Below are 12,068 nucleotides of genomic sequence, written 5' to 3' on the forward strand. Positions count from 1 at the left end.
TTCATCTCCTTGTTTAAAAATATGTGAATTTCACAGGAAGAATGACATATTTATATGTATATAAAGTTCACTCACATTAAAGAGTTTTGGGTAATCCAGCCACCTGCTCAGACCTCCCTGCTAGATAAGATTGCTCAAACCTCCTTTCCATACCCTATTAAAAGTCCAGTAACCTTCCTAGATTTCTGTGAATTCCCAGAGAGCTTATAATTTCATGGTCACCTTGCTTATACAAGGTGAATTCAATGGAAGGTTTGCAGGAGGTGGAAGTGATGGCAGGTTTACATCACAGCAACACGGATGACCTGTTCTGACTCTCAGACATCTTTCTTAATGGTCCTCCCCATTGGGAGGGTCCACCCAGTTCCACCCCTACCCATCCACCCCTCACCACCTTGTCAGTCCCTTGGTGCCCTCTCTCCTCCCAGCTAGACACCTCCCTCCCTCCCTCCACCCCTGCCACCAACTCCAAAACTGAGCCCCACGTCCATTTTGCACATCCCAGCTCCAAATGCTCTCCCAACCCAAAGGGGTTTTCATATACCAGGATTCAAGCTCAGTAGGGATGCACTGGGGTTTAAAAGAGTAATATTTATTAGTGTAAAATGGTTGCAAAGCACTCTTCACCAATTTTATGTCAGTTATGTTTCATGCTTTAACTTCGCTTTATTCACAGGTGACACATCCATGTTAATAGTCCCCAGGAGGCCTCATTTTTAAGTAAAAGATGTTTTATAAAACCTAGTCTGATTGTGGTATTTTAATCAGTTTTTCTAGAATGCAGAGCATAGGCCACAAAAAATGAGACATGATTTCAATTTTGTTGTTGTTGTTGCTTCTTGCAGCCATTTTCTGTGGAAGGTCTAAAAATATAGGATTTACCTTCTGGACACCCCTCTCCAACATCCCCACTATGTGTCCTAAGTCTGATGTGCCCACATTGTTAAGTCAGGATTTCTGGGGGAAGATACACCTCTCAGCAGCAGCACTGGGGAAAGCAGTCAACACAACAGTTGACTTGACAGAATCTGAAAGTTGCATTTGGTTTAACTTTTCCGTTCGTTCCCTGGCCTACTCCATCACCTCTCCTCCATTACACCTTTAGGCCAGGTCGGTCTGCTGCTGGTGGCTCTAGGCTGGCATCTCTGGGACAGGAAGAGGGGAACACAGAGCCACAGTTCTCTGCCATTTTCTCAGGGGTCACACTGAGAAGCATCAAAGAGGTCAGGGGCCACTACTGTAACTTTATGTGAATAGATGATAATGTACAATGTGTGTTGTAAGCGAAAATCGTATTGGTGTATCCTCAAGGTCTTTCATCTCTATTTTCAGCCACAATTATCACAGGGCTAATCTCACATCAGTAGTAGCAGTGAACTGGGAACCCCTTCCAGGCAGCGACATCATAGCCTTCTCATTCCAGTCCTGACAAAGCATCTAATGTGTTCTAAACTTCAACTAGGAATAATTTGTCCTCACCCTGTTTCCTGCCAGGCTGTCTGAGTGTTCCTGGCTGTGACGGTTGGCAGCTCTTGGTCCTGCCAGAGCCAGCCAGGGGAGGCTATGAATATACCGCAAAGCTCTGAGGGGCTGAAAAGAGTAACATTTGAAATGGAATTTTCTTTACAGAAGGAATCTTGTCTGTAGTAACTTTCATATTGTATATACCTACTCTTGCAAGAAATTGACACTCAAACATTTATAAAAATGAACACATAACTAATTTAAAGAATCTCAGAAATGAGACTCCATCCCAGGACCCTAGGATCATGACCTGATCTGAAGGCAGATGCTTAAGCCACTGAGTGCCCTGAGGCTTTATTTTTTTAAAATAATCTATGTTTTATTCTGATCATAAAACTGCAGCTGGTTTTAGAAAATTTGGAATATGCAAGAGTAAAAAGAAAATTTAAATCACCCTAAATTTCACTACCTAGTAATATAACTAAACAAACGAATAGCTATTTCCCTGGGGCTTTTCTAAACATTTATTTCTTTTTAGGCAAAATTGAAATAAAAAGTTTTCCATTCTGCCTTTTTACTTACCACTGAATATGTGATTAACGAATGCACAGTATTCCACATTGAAATCATTTTAACCATATCCCCATTGTCAGGTGGTTTGTTTATTTCTGACTATTCATCTTTTTATTTAAAAAAAAGCTACATTTTGTCATTAAACCTTACACTACATCTCTGATTATTTTATATTGACTCCTCAAAATGGGAAGGAAGGTTAAGAGCATTTTTAAGGCTCTTGATACACATTACCAACTTTATTTTCAGATAAGCTGTATCAATTTACATTCCTATCAGCAATAATAAAATAAATATTTATTTTGCCTGTCATAAAGATATGAAAGATCCAGCAACTAGAGATTTTTATTCATTCAACAAAGATGTACAGAGTGACTGCTGTGTAGTCTGAACACCCAGAGGGGGACGAGACAGAACCATGGATCTGATATTCTAATGAAGGGGCAGAAAAACAATGTAAATGGTAAAAAGGCCTTAAAAGACATAATGAGGCTTAGATAGTAAGCTAGAAGGTGGGCAGGTGCGGTGAGCCTACTTTAAGTGGAGTGGTCAGGAAAGTCCTTTTTGAAGAGATGAGTGAGAAGGAGCAGCCATTGTCACAAGCAGAGAGAAAAGAATTCTAGGAGAGGGGGCACAGTGAGGTGTGCAGGGACACAGAGGACACAGACAACAGGTTCATTGCACAGCTGGAGAAATAGGCAAGAATCTTATCAGATAGGGTCTCATAGTTCCTGTGAAAGAGGTTGAATTTCATTACAAATACAATGTCACATTATTGAAAATTATTTTTTTGAAAATTATTAATAAGGGCAGTGGCTCACTCTAGTTTACATGTTATAATCACTTTGGCTTCTGCATAGAGGACGAGGAGAGGAAGCCAGGCAAGAATGGATGCAAGGAGATGAGATAGGCAAGAAAAGCTATGGTTTAGACTAGGCAGGTGGCAACAGGTAGGAGGACAGTGTGTGAAGCACCTGGCTCTTGTGAATATGTGTACATACCTTCAACTAGAAAAATAGACTTCGGGATTCCTGGGTGGCGCAGCGGTTTGGCGCCTGCCTTTGGCCCAGGGCGCGATCCTGGAGACCCGGGATCGAATCCCACATCGGGCTCCCGGTGCATGGAGCCTGCTTCTTCCTCCGCCTGTGTCTCTGCCTCTCTCTCTCTCTCTCTCTGTGACTATCATAAATAAATAAAAATTTTTAAAAAATTAAAAAAAAATAGACTTCCACGGAAGAATTTTCTAAGGGAGGTTACTTGTAGATGATCCAAATCAGGCCACTAGAAAGGCCATCAACTCCCCTGATTGACTCTGTGATTATCAAGATGAGGGAAAGGAAAGATTTTGAGGCAAGGACCTTCCTCCCAGGAGACTTCTTAAATAGAACAAGATATACACCTAAATGCACATATGCTAGTTACTCCTGACTCTACATTTATAAAGAGTATATAAGGTTTCTACATTCCTTCATTCTGCCATCATCATTCTACTTGTGGAGTTTAATGTCTCTCAACAGGAAAGTAACAACAGCTGATATTTATTAAATACCTACTATGTTTGGGCACAGTGATAGCCTCCTAAAAGCATTATTTCATTAATGCTCACAACGACCAGACCAGTGAATAGTGTCAACCTCACATTACAAATAAAGGCACTGAGACTCAGGGTAACTTGCCCAGCACTGTGGATTTCTTCTGCTTTACTGAACAGCTCAATTTTAGGATCTGTGAAGTGATGTAGGAAGAATTTGTGCTTCCATAGCAAACAGCCTTCAGTGGTTATATAAGGTTACCAAGAACCAACAGTAATTCAAAATATTCCTTGTCTATAGGTATGTAAATGAACTCCATCCCATGAGGTACAGTCCTGCTTCCCCTGAAAAAGCCCGGTTTATTCCTTTTGCACAATCTTCTGACATTCCAGGTGTGATTTTTTTTTTGTCCTCTGAACCAATTCTAACAAGTTCCCGCATCTAAATAATGAGCCAATAAAATCTTTAACACTAAGATGGCAGAAGAGTAGGGTCCCCAAGTCACCTGTCCCCACCAACTTACCTGGATAACTTCCAAATCATCCCGAATACCTACGAATTCGACCTGAGATTTAAAGAGAAAACAGCCAGAACGCTACAGAGAGAAGGGTTTTTGCTTCTAGCAAGGTAGAAAGGTGGGGAAAAAATAAAATAAAAAAGAATCAAATGGGGGTGGGGCCCTGCGGGGAGCCAGGCTAAGGCTGGATGGCAAAAGCCTCTGGGACAGGAGAGCCCCGCCCCGGAGAAGCGGGAACTTTAAAAAATCCGCCCCAGATTCTTGGAGTTCCTGGGTTCCCCAGGGACACTAATAGAGAGAGCGCGCCCCGAGGAGAGTGCCCCAAACACCGCGGGCTGAGCACGGCAAAGGGCTGGAGCTCACAGCTCAGGCGGCTGCTCCGCGGAGGGGGCTGCGCCCTGCTGCCTTCGGGATCCCCGGCCTGGGAGCGCGATTCCAGAGCCCAGGGTGCCAGGGACACAGCCCAGGATCCTGCACTCCCCCCGGGACAGGCGGAGGCGGGGAGGGCACAGGACAGCGAGGACGCTCCTGCTGCCGGGCGCCCCCGAACTGTGCAGATGAACGCACCCCGCCCCGGGAGCCCAGGCCAGTGAGGACTGGGAGCTGCTACGGTAGTTACTGCGGGAGCTGATTCTAGGGCTGGAGCGCTGGCCACCGCCAGTGGTGTTGTTCCTCCTGCTGTCACCCTGTGCCTGGGAGGGTCGGGGTTGCCAGGGAACAGGGACCTCCTGGGATAAACAGCTCCCACTGAACCCGGCACCTAGCGGGGGGCAGGGCAGCTCCCCTAGGTGCACACACCTGGGAATCAGCACAGCAGGCCCCTCCCCCAGAAGACCAGGGGAAGAGAACATTCTTGACCAAGCAGCGCTGGAAAGCTCCAGGGAAAGTCGAGAGATTTAGGGTATATAAAATTAGAGGGTCCTCCTCCCTCTTCCCCCCCTTTTTCCAGTACAACTCGTTTTTACATCAGACTAAAAATTTCCAATATTTTTTCTCTTTTCCCACCTTAACTATGATATTTTACCAGTCCCTTTAGACTTACATATTTCTACAATTACATGTCTTAGATATATTTTCCACTTCTAGATTCCCTTCAACATACTCAGTTTAATTTTGGGAGATACACGAGATATATTTTTTTGTTTTGTGTCTTTGTTTTCTCTGCCTCATTTTGTTCTACAATGGTGTAAGTTAATACCTTCTAAAACATGACCAGCATGCACCCAGAACCAAGTGGTATACCCTGCTGGTTCATTCTGTGAGATTATATTCTCTCTTCCTTCCCATTCTTCCCCTCTCTTTTATCTTGTTTATGTTGTGGTGGTCAGTGTTGAGGCTCTCTACAAGTATTGCTGGTTTATATAAATTTGGGACTGAGCATCTTCTAACATACAGAAATTAATACACTCAGAATCAAGAGGATCACCCTCTAGGACCCCTCAGGTAGACTACATTCTCCCTTGGCTACAACTTCTTCACTACCACCATTTCCCAGTCCCCCCTCCCCTTTTTTCTTCTCTCTCTTTTTTTTTCTTTTCTCTTTTTTTCCTCTTTACTTTTGCTTTTTTATCTTCTTTTTGGGGGGATTCTTGGCCTTTTATTATTTACTACTTTGTTTTAAAATTTGTTTTTCACTAAATTAGTGGTCCTTTTGTTTTATTTTGTTCTGATCTTTGTTTTCATTTTCTGGTTTCTGACCTCATCAGAATAATCTCGGGTGAAATTTACTTAGCTCATGGTTGATATTCTTGACTCAGCCCACTCATACAGTCACTCTGCACTGAGCAAAATGACTAGAAGGAAGAAGTCGCCACAAAAGAAAGAATCAGAAACAGTACTCTCTGCCACAGAGTTACAGAATATGGATTACAATTCAATGTCAGAAAGCCAATTCAGAAGCACAATTATAAAGCTACTGGTGGCTCTGGAAAAAAGCACAAAAGATTCAAGAGACTTCATGACTACAGAATTTAGATCTAATCAGGCCTAATTAAAAATCAACTAAATGAAATGCAATCCAAACTGGAGGTCCTAACAATGAGGGTTAATGAGGTGGAAGAAAGAGTGAACGACATAGAAGACAAGTTGATGGGCAAGGAAGGAAGCTGAGGAAAAAAGAGAAAAACAATTAAAAGACCATGAGGAAAGGTTAAGGGAAATAAATGACAGCCTCAAAAGGAAAAATCTACATTTAATTGGGGTTCCAGAAAACACGGAGAGGGTAGAGGCCCAGAAAGCATATTTGAACAAATCATAGCTGAGAACTCCCTAATTTAGGGAGGGAAACAGGCATTCAGATCCAGGAGATAGAGAGGTCCCTCCCCCCAAAATCAATAAAAACCATTCGACACCTCAACATTTAATAATGAAACTTGCAAATTCCAAGATAAAGAGAAAATCCTTAAAGCAGCACTGAGACAGGAGATTCTTAACTTATATGGGGAGAAATATTAGATTAACAGCAGACCTGTCCACAGAGACCTGGCAGGCCAGAAAGGGCTGGCAGGATATATTCAGGGTACTAAATCAGAAGAACATGCAGACAAGAATACTTTATCCAGCAAGGCTCTCATTCAGAATAGAAGGAGAGATAAAGAGATTCCAAGATAGGCAGAAACTGAAAGAATGTGTGACCGCCAAACCATTTCTACAAGAAATATTAAGGGGAACCCTGTAAAAGAAATAGGAAGCCCAAAGAAATAACCCACAAAAATAGGGACTGAATAGGTATTATGATGACACTAAATTAATACCTTTCAATAGTAGCTCTGAACGTGAATGGGCTAAATGATCCCATCAAAAGACACAGGGTTTCAGACTGGATAAAAAAGCAAGACCCATCTATTTGCTGTCTACAAGAGACTCATTTTAGACCTAATGATGCCTCCAGCCTGAAAATGAAAAGTTGGAGAACAATTTACCATGCAAATGGTCCTCAAAAGAAAGCTAAGGTAGCAATCCTCGTAACAGATAAATTAAAATTTATCCCAAAGACTGTAGAAAGAGATGAAGAGGGACACTATATCATACTTCAATGATCTATCCAACAAGAAGACCTAACCATCATGAATATTTATGCCCCTAATGTGGGCGCTGCCTAGTATACCAATCAATTAATAACCAAAGTGAAGACATACTTAGAAAATAATACACTAATAGTAAGAGACTTCAACACAGCACTTTCTCCAAATGACAGATTTCCTACGCATAACATCACCAAAGAAACAAGGGTCTTAAATGATACACTAGACCAGATGGATTTCACATACAGAACTTTCCATCCAAATGCAATTGAATACACATTCTTCTCAAGTGCACGTGAAACTTTCTCCAGAATAGACCAGGTACTGGATCACAAATCAGGCCTCAACCAATACCAAAAGATTGGGATTGTCCCTGGCATATTTTTAGACCACAATGCTTTGAAACTAGAACTCAGTCACAAGAAGAGATTTGGAAGGATTTCAAACACATGGAGGCTAAGGACCATCCTGCTAAAAGATGAAAGGGTCAACCAGGAAATTAGGGAAGAATTAAAAAGATTCATGGAAACGAATGAGAATGAAGATACAACTGTTCAAAATCTTTGGGATACAGCAAAAGCAGTCCTGAGGGGGAAATACATCGCAATACAAGCATCCATCCAAAAACTGGAGAGATCTCAAATACAAAAGCTAACCTTGCACCTAAAGGAGCTGGAGAAAAAAACAGCAAATAGATCCTACACCGAGCAGAAGAAGAGAGTTAATAAAGATTCGAGCAGAACTCAATGAATTAGAGACCAGAGGAACTGTTGAACAGATTAACAAAACCAGGAGTTGGTTCTTTGAAAGAATTAATAAGATAGATAAACCATTAGCCAGCCTTATTAAAAATAAGAGAGAAAAGACTCAAATTAATAAAATCATGAATGAGAAAGGAGAGATCACCGCCAACACCAAGGAAATACAAATGATTTTAAAAACTTATTATGAGCAGCTATATGCCAATAAATTAGGTAATCTAGAAGACTTGGATGCATTTCTGGAAAACCACAAATTACCAAAACTGGAACAGGAAGAAATAGAAAACCTGAACAGGCCGATAACCAGGGAGGAAATTGAAGCAGTCATCAAAAACCTCTCAAGACACAAACGTCCAGGGCTAGATGGCTACCCAGAGGAATTCTATCAAATGTTTAAAGAAGAAACCATCCCTATTCTACTAAAGCTGTTCGGAAAGATAGAAAGAGATGGAATACTTCCAAACTCATTCTATGAGGCCAGCATCACCTTAATTCCAAAACCAGAAAAAGACCCCACCAAAAAGGAGAATTATAGACCAATATCGCTGATGAACACAGATGCAAATATTCTCAACAAGATACTAGCCAATAGGACCCAACAGTACATTAAGAAGATTATTCACCATGACCAAGTGGGATTTATCCCCGGGATGCAAGGCTGGTTCAACACTCATAAAGCAATCAATGTGATTGATCATATCAGCAAGAGAAAAATCAAGAACCATATGATCCTCTCAATAGATGCAGAGAAAACATTTGACAAAATACAGCATCCATTCCTGATCAAAACTCTTGAGTGTGTAGGGATAGAGGGAACATTCCTCGGCATCTTAAAAGCCATCTACGAAAAGCCCACAGAAAATATCATTCTCAATGGGGAAACACTGGGAGCCTTTCCCCTAAGATCAGGAACAAGACAAGGATGTCCACTCTCACCACTGCTATTCAAAGTAGTACTAGAAGTCCTAGCCTCAGCAATCAGGCAACAAAAAGAAATAAAAGGCATTCAAATTGGCAAAGAAGAAGTCAAACTCTCCCTCTTTGCAGATGACATGATACTGTACATAGAAAACCCAAAGGACTCCACCCCAAGATTGCTAGAACTCATACAGCAATTTGGCAGTGTGGCAGGATACAAAATCAATGCCCAGAAATCAGTGGCATTTGTATACACTAACAATGAGACTGAAGAAAGAGAAACTAAGGAGTCAATCCCATTCACAATTGCACCCCAAAGCATAAGATACCTAGGAATAAACCTAACCAAAGAGGTAAAGGATCTATACCCTAAAAACTACAGAACACTTCTGAAAGAAATTGAGGAAGACACAAAGAGATGGAAAAATATTCCATGCTCATGGATTGGCAGAATTAATATTGTGAAAATCTCCATGCTACCCAGGACAATTTACACGTTTACTGCAATCTCTATCAAAATGCCATGGACTTTTTTCAGAGAGTTGGAACAAACCATCTTAAGATTTGTGTGGAATCAGAAAAGACCCCCGAATAGCCAGGGGAATATTAAAAAAGAAAACCATAGCTGGGGGCATCACAATGCCAGATTCAGGTTGTACTACAAAGCTGTGGTCATCAAGACAGTGTGGTACTGGCACAAAAACAGACACATAGATCAATGGAACAGAATAGAGAATCCAGAAGTGGATCCTCAACTGTATGGTCAACAAATAATCAACAAAGCAGTAAAGACTATCCACTGGAAAAAAAAAGACAGTCTTTTCAATAAATGGTGCGGGGAAAATTGGACATCCACATGGCAGAAGAATGAAACTGGACCATTCTCTTACACCATACACAAAGATAAACTCAAAATGGATGAAAGATCTAAATGTGAGACAAGAATCCATCAAAATCCTAGAGGAGAAGAAAGGTAACACCCTGTTTGAACTTGGCCACAGCAACTTCTTGCAAGATATATCCATGAAGGCAAGAGAAACAAAAGCAAAAATGAATTATTGGGACTTCATCAAGATAAGAAGCTTTTGCACAGCAAAAGAAACAGTCAACAAAACTAAAAGACAACCTACAGAATGGGAGACGATATTTGCAAATGACCTATTAGATAAAGGGCTAGTATCCAAGATCTTTAAAGAACTTATTAAACTCAACACCCAAGAGACAAACAATCCAATCATGAAATGGGCAAAAGACAGGAACAGAAATTTCACAGAGGAAGACATAGACATGGCCAACAAGCACATGAGGAAATGCTCCGCATCACTGGCCATCAGGGAATTACAAATCAAAATCACAATGAGATACCGCCTCCCACCAGTGAGAATGGGGAAAATCAACAAGACCGGAAACAACAAATGTTGGAGAGGATGTGGAGAAAGGGGAACCCTTTTGCACTGTTGGTGGAATGTGAACTGGTACAGCCACTCTGAAAAACTGTGTGGAGGTTCCTCAAAGAGTTAAAAATAGACCTGCCCTATGACCCAGCAGTTGCACTGCTGGGGATTTACCCCAAAGATATGGATGCAGTGAACCGCTGGGACACCCGCACCCCAATGTTTATAGCAGCAATGTTCACAATAGCCAAAATGTGGAAGGGGCCTCGTTGTCCATTGAAAGATGAATGGATAAAGAAGATGTGGTCTAGGGCAGCCTGGGTGGCTCAGTGGTTTAGTGCCCCCTTCAGCCCAGGGTGTGATCCTGGAGACCTAGGATCAAGTCCCATGTCAGGCTCCCTGCATGGAGCCTGCTTCTCCCTCTGCCTCTCTCTCTGTTTCTCATGAATAAATAAATAAAATCTTAAAAAAAAAGATATGGTCTATATATACAACAGAATATTACTCAGCCATTAGAAATGACGAATACCCACCATTTGCTTCTACATGGATGGAACTGGAGGGTATTATGCTGAGTGAAGTAAGTCAATCAGAGAAGGACAATCATTATATGGTTTCACTCATACAGGGAATATAAAAAAAAGGTGAAAGGGATATAGGGGAAAGGAGAGAAAATAAGTGGGAAAAATCAGAGAGGGCAACAGAACATGAGAGACTCCTAACTCTGGGAAACGAACAAGGGGTGGTCGAAAGGGAGGTGGGCAGGGATTGGGGTGACTGGGTGACGGGCGCTGAGGGGGGCACTTGACGGGTTGAGCACTGGGTGTTATAGTATATGTCGGCAAATTGAACTCCAATAAAAAATATACAAAAACAAATAAATGCATATATAGAAAAAAGAAAAAATCTTTAACAGTTGTTCATTCTATAGCTGTAGGCAAGCCATGATTTTACCTTTTCTTTGAAAAATATCCTTTCACAGTGAAAAGAGTGGAAGAAAACCGCCATTTGCTCCTTCCAGGGGCTCTTAGCCTTGGTGCAGTTCAACAACTTCGGACTCCAGGTGTGCTAATCTCACCCAGCTAGCTACCCAAACAAGCTCCAGGACCTGTCTTCCACTTTTGTCTCATTGGTGCTGTTTTCTCCGCTTCAGACCAGATCTCTGGGCAGACTCCTTCCTCCCCTCTGACATACCAGAACCCAACTCAGGGAATTTTATCTTCTTGGTCCAGAGGCTCTAAGATAAAGTTTAATGGAAATTTAAGAGGAAAGCCTGATTCACCTTAAAGGGATCAAAGCTCCCCTCTACAAGGTTGTAAAGATAAATTGAGATAGTGTGGAGAAAAGCACATGGTAAGCCTGAAAGTACCGACATTAGGTTTTTTTTTTTCTTTCCTTTTTTGCATTTTATAGTTATAACATGGAATTTCTTCCTCTTGCTTTCATTTTTCAACAAAATCAAGCACCTGCTAGGTAGACAGCACCACGCTAAACCCTGGGAGGAAACTAGGATTGATCAGTGTGGTGCTAGCATCAGAGGAGCAAAGAATACAACAGGAAAGGCATGTCTGTAAACAACCAGTGGCTCAAGGGCAGGGTTTGAGGCAGGCAGCAGAGGCACATGGTGTCGGTGTCATAAGTATTCAGGAGACCACCCTCGGCAGGCTCACTGAGGCTTCAGGAGGTAGGATTTCAATGACAGAGGTGAGGGAGAGATCACAGGTGGGGAAAGGAAGGAGCAGGGCTGAGAGGTGGGTCCCAGTGGGTCCCAGTGGGGGGTCCTGGAAGCCAGCTCCCTATGAGGTAGATTTCAAGCTACCTGGGTGTAGTAACTAGAGGATAGAGAGACACATGTCTCCTGGCCCCTGTGAGCCTGAGTCTAGTAT

Source organism: Vulpes lagopus, chromosome 8, assembly GCF_018345385.1.
Source record: "Vulpes lagopus strain Blue_001 chromosome 8, ASM1834538v1, whole genome shotgun sequence".
NCBI lineage: Eukaryota > Metazoa > Chordata > Mammalia > Carnivora > Canidae > Vulpes > Vulpes lagopus.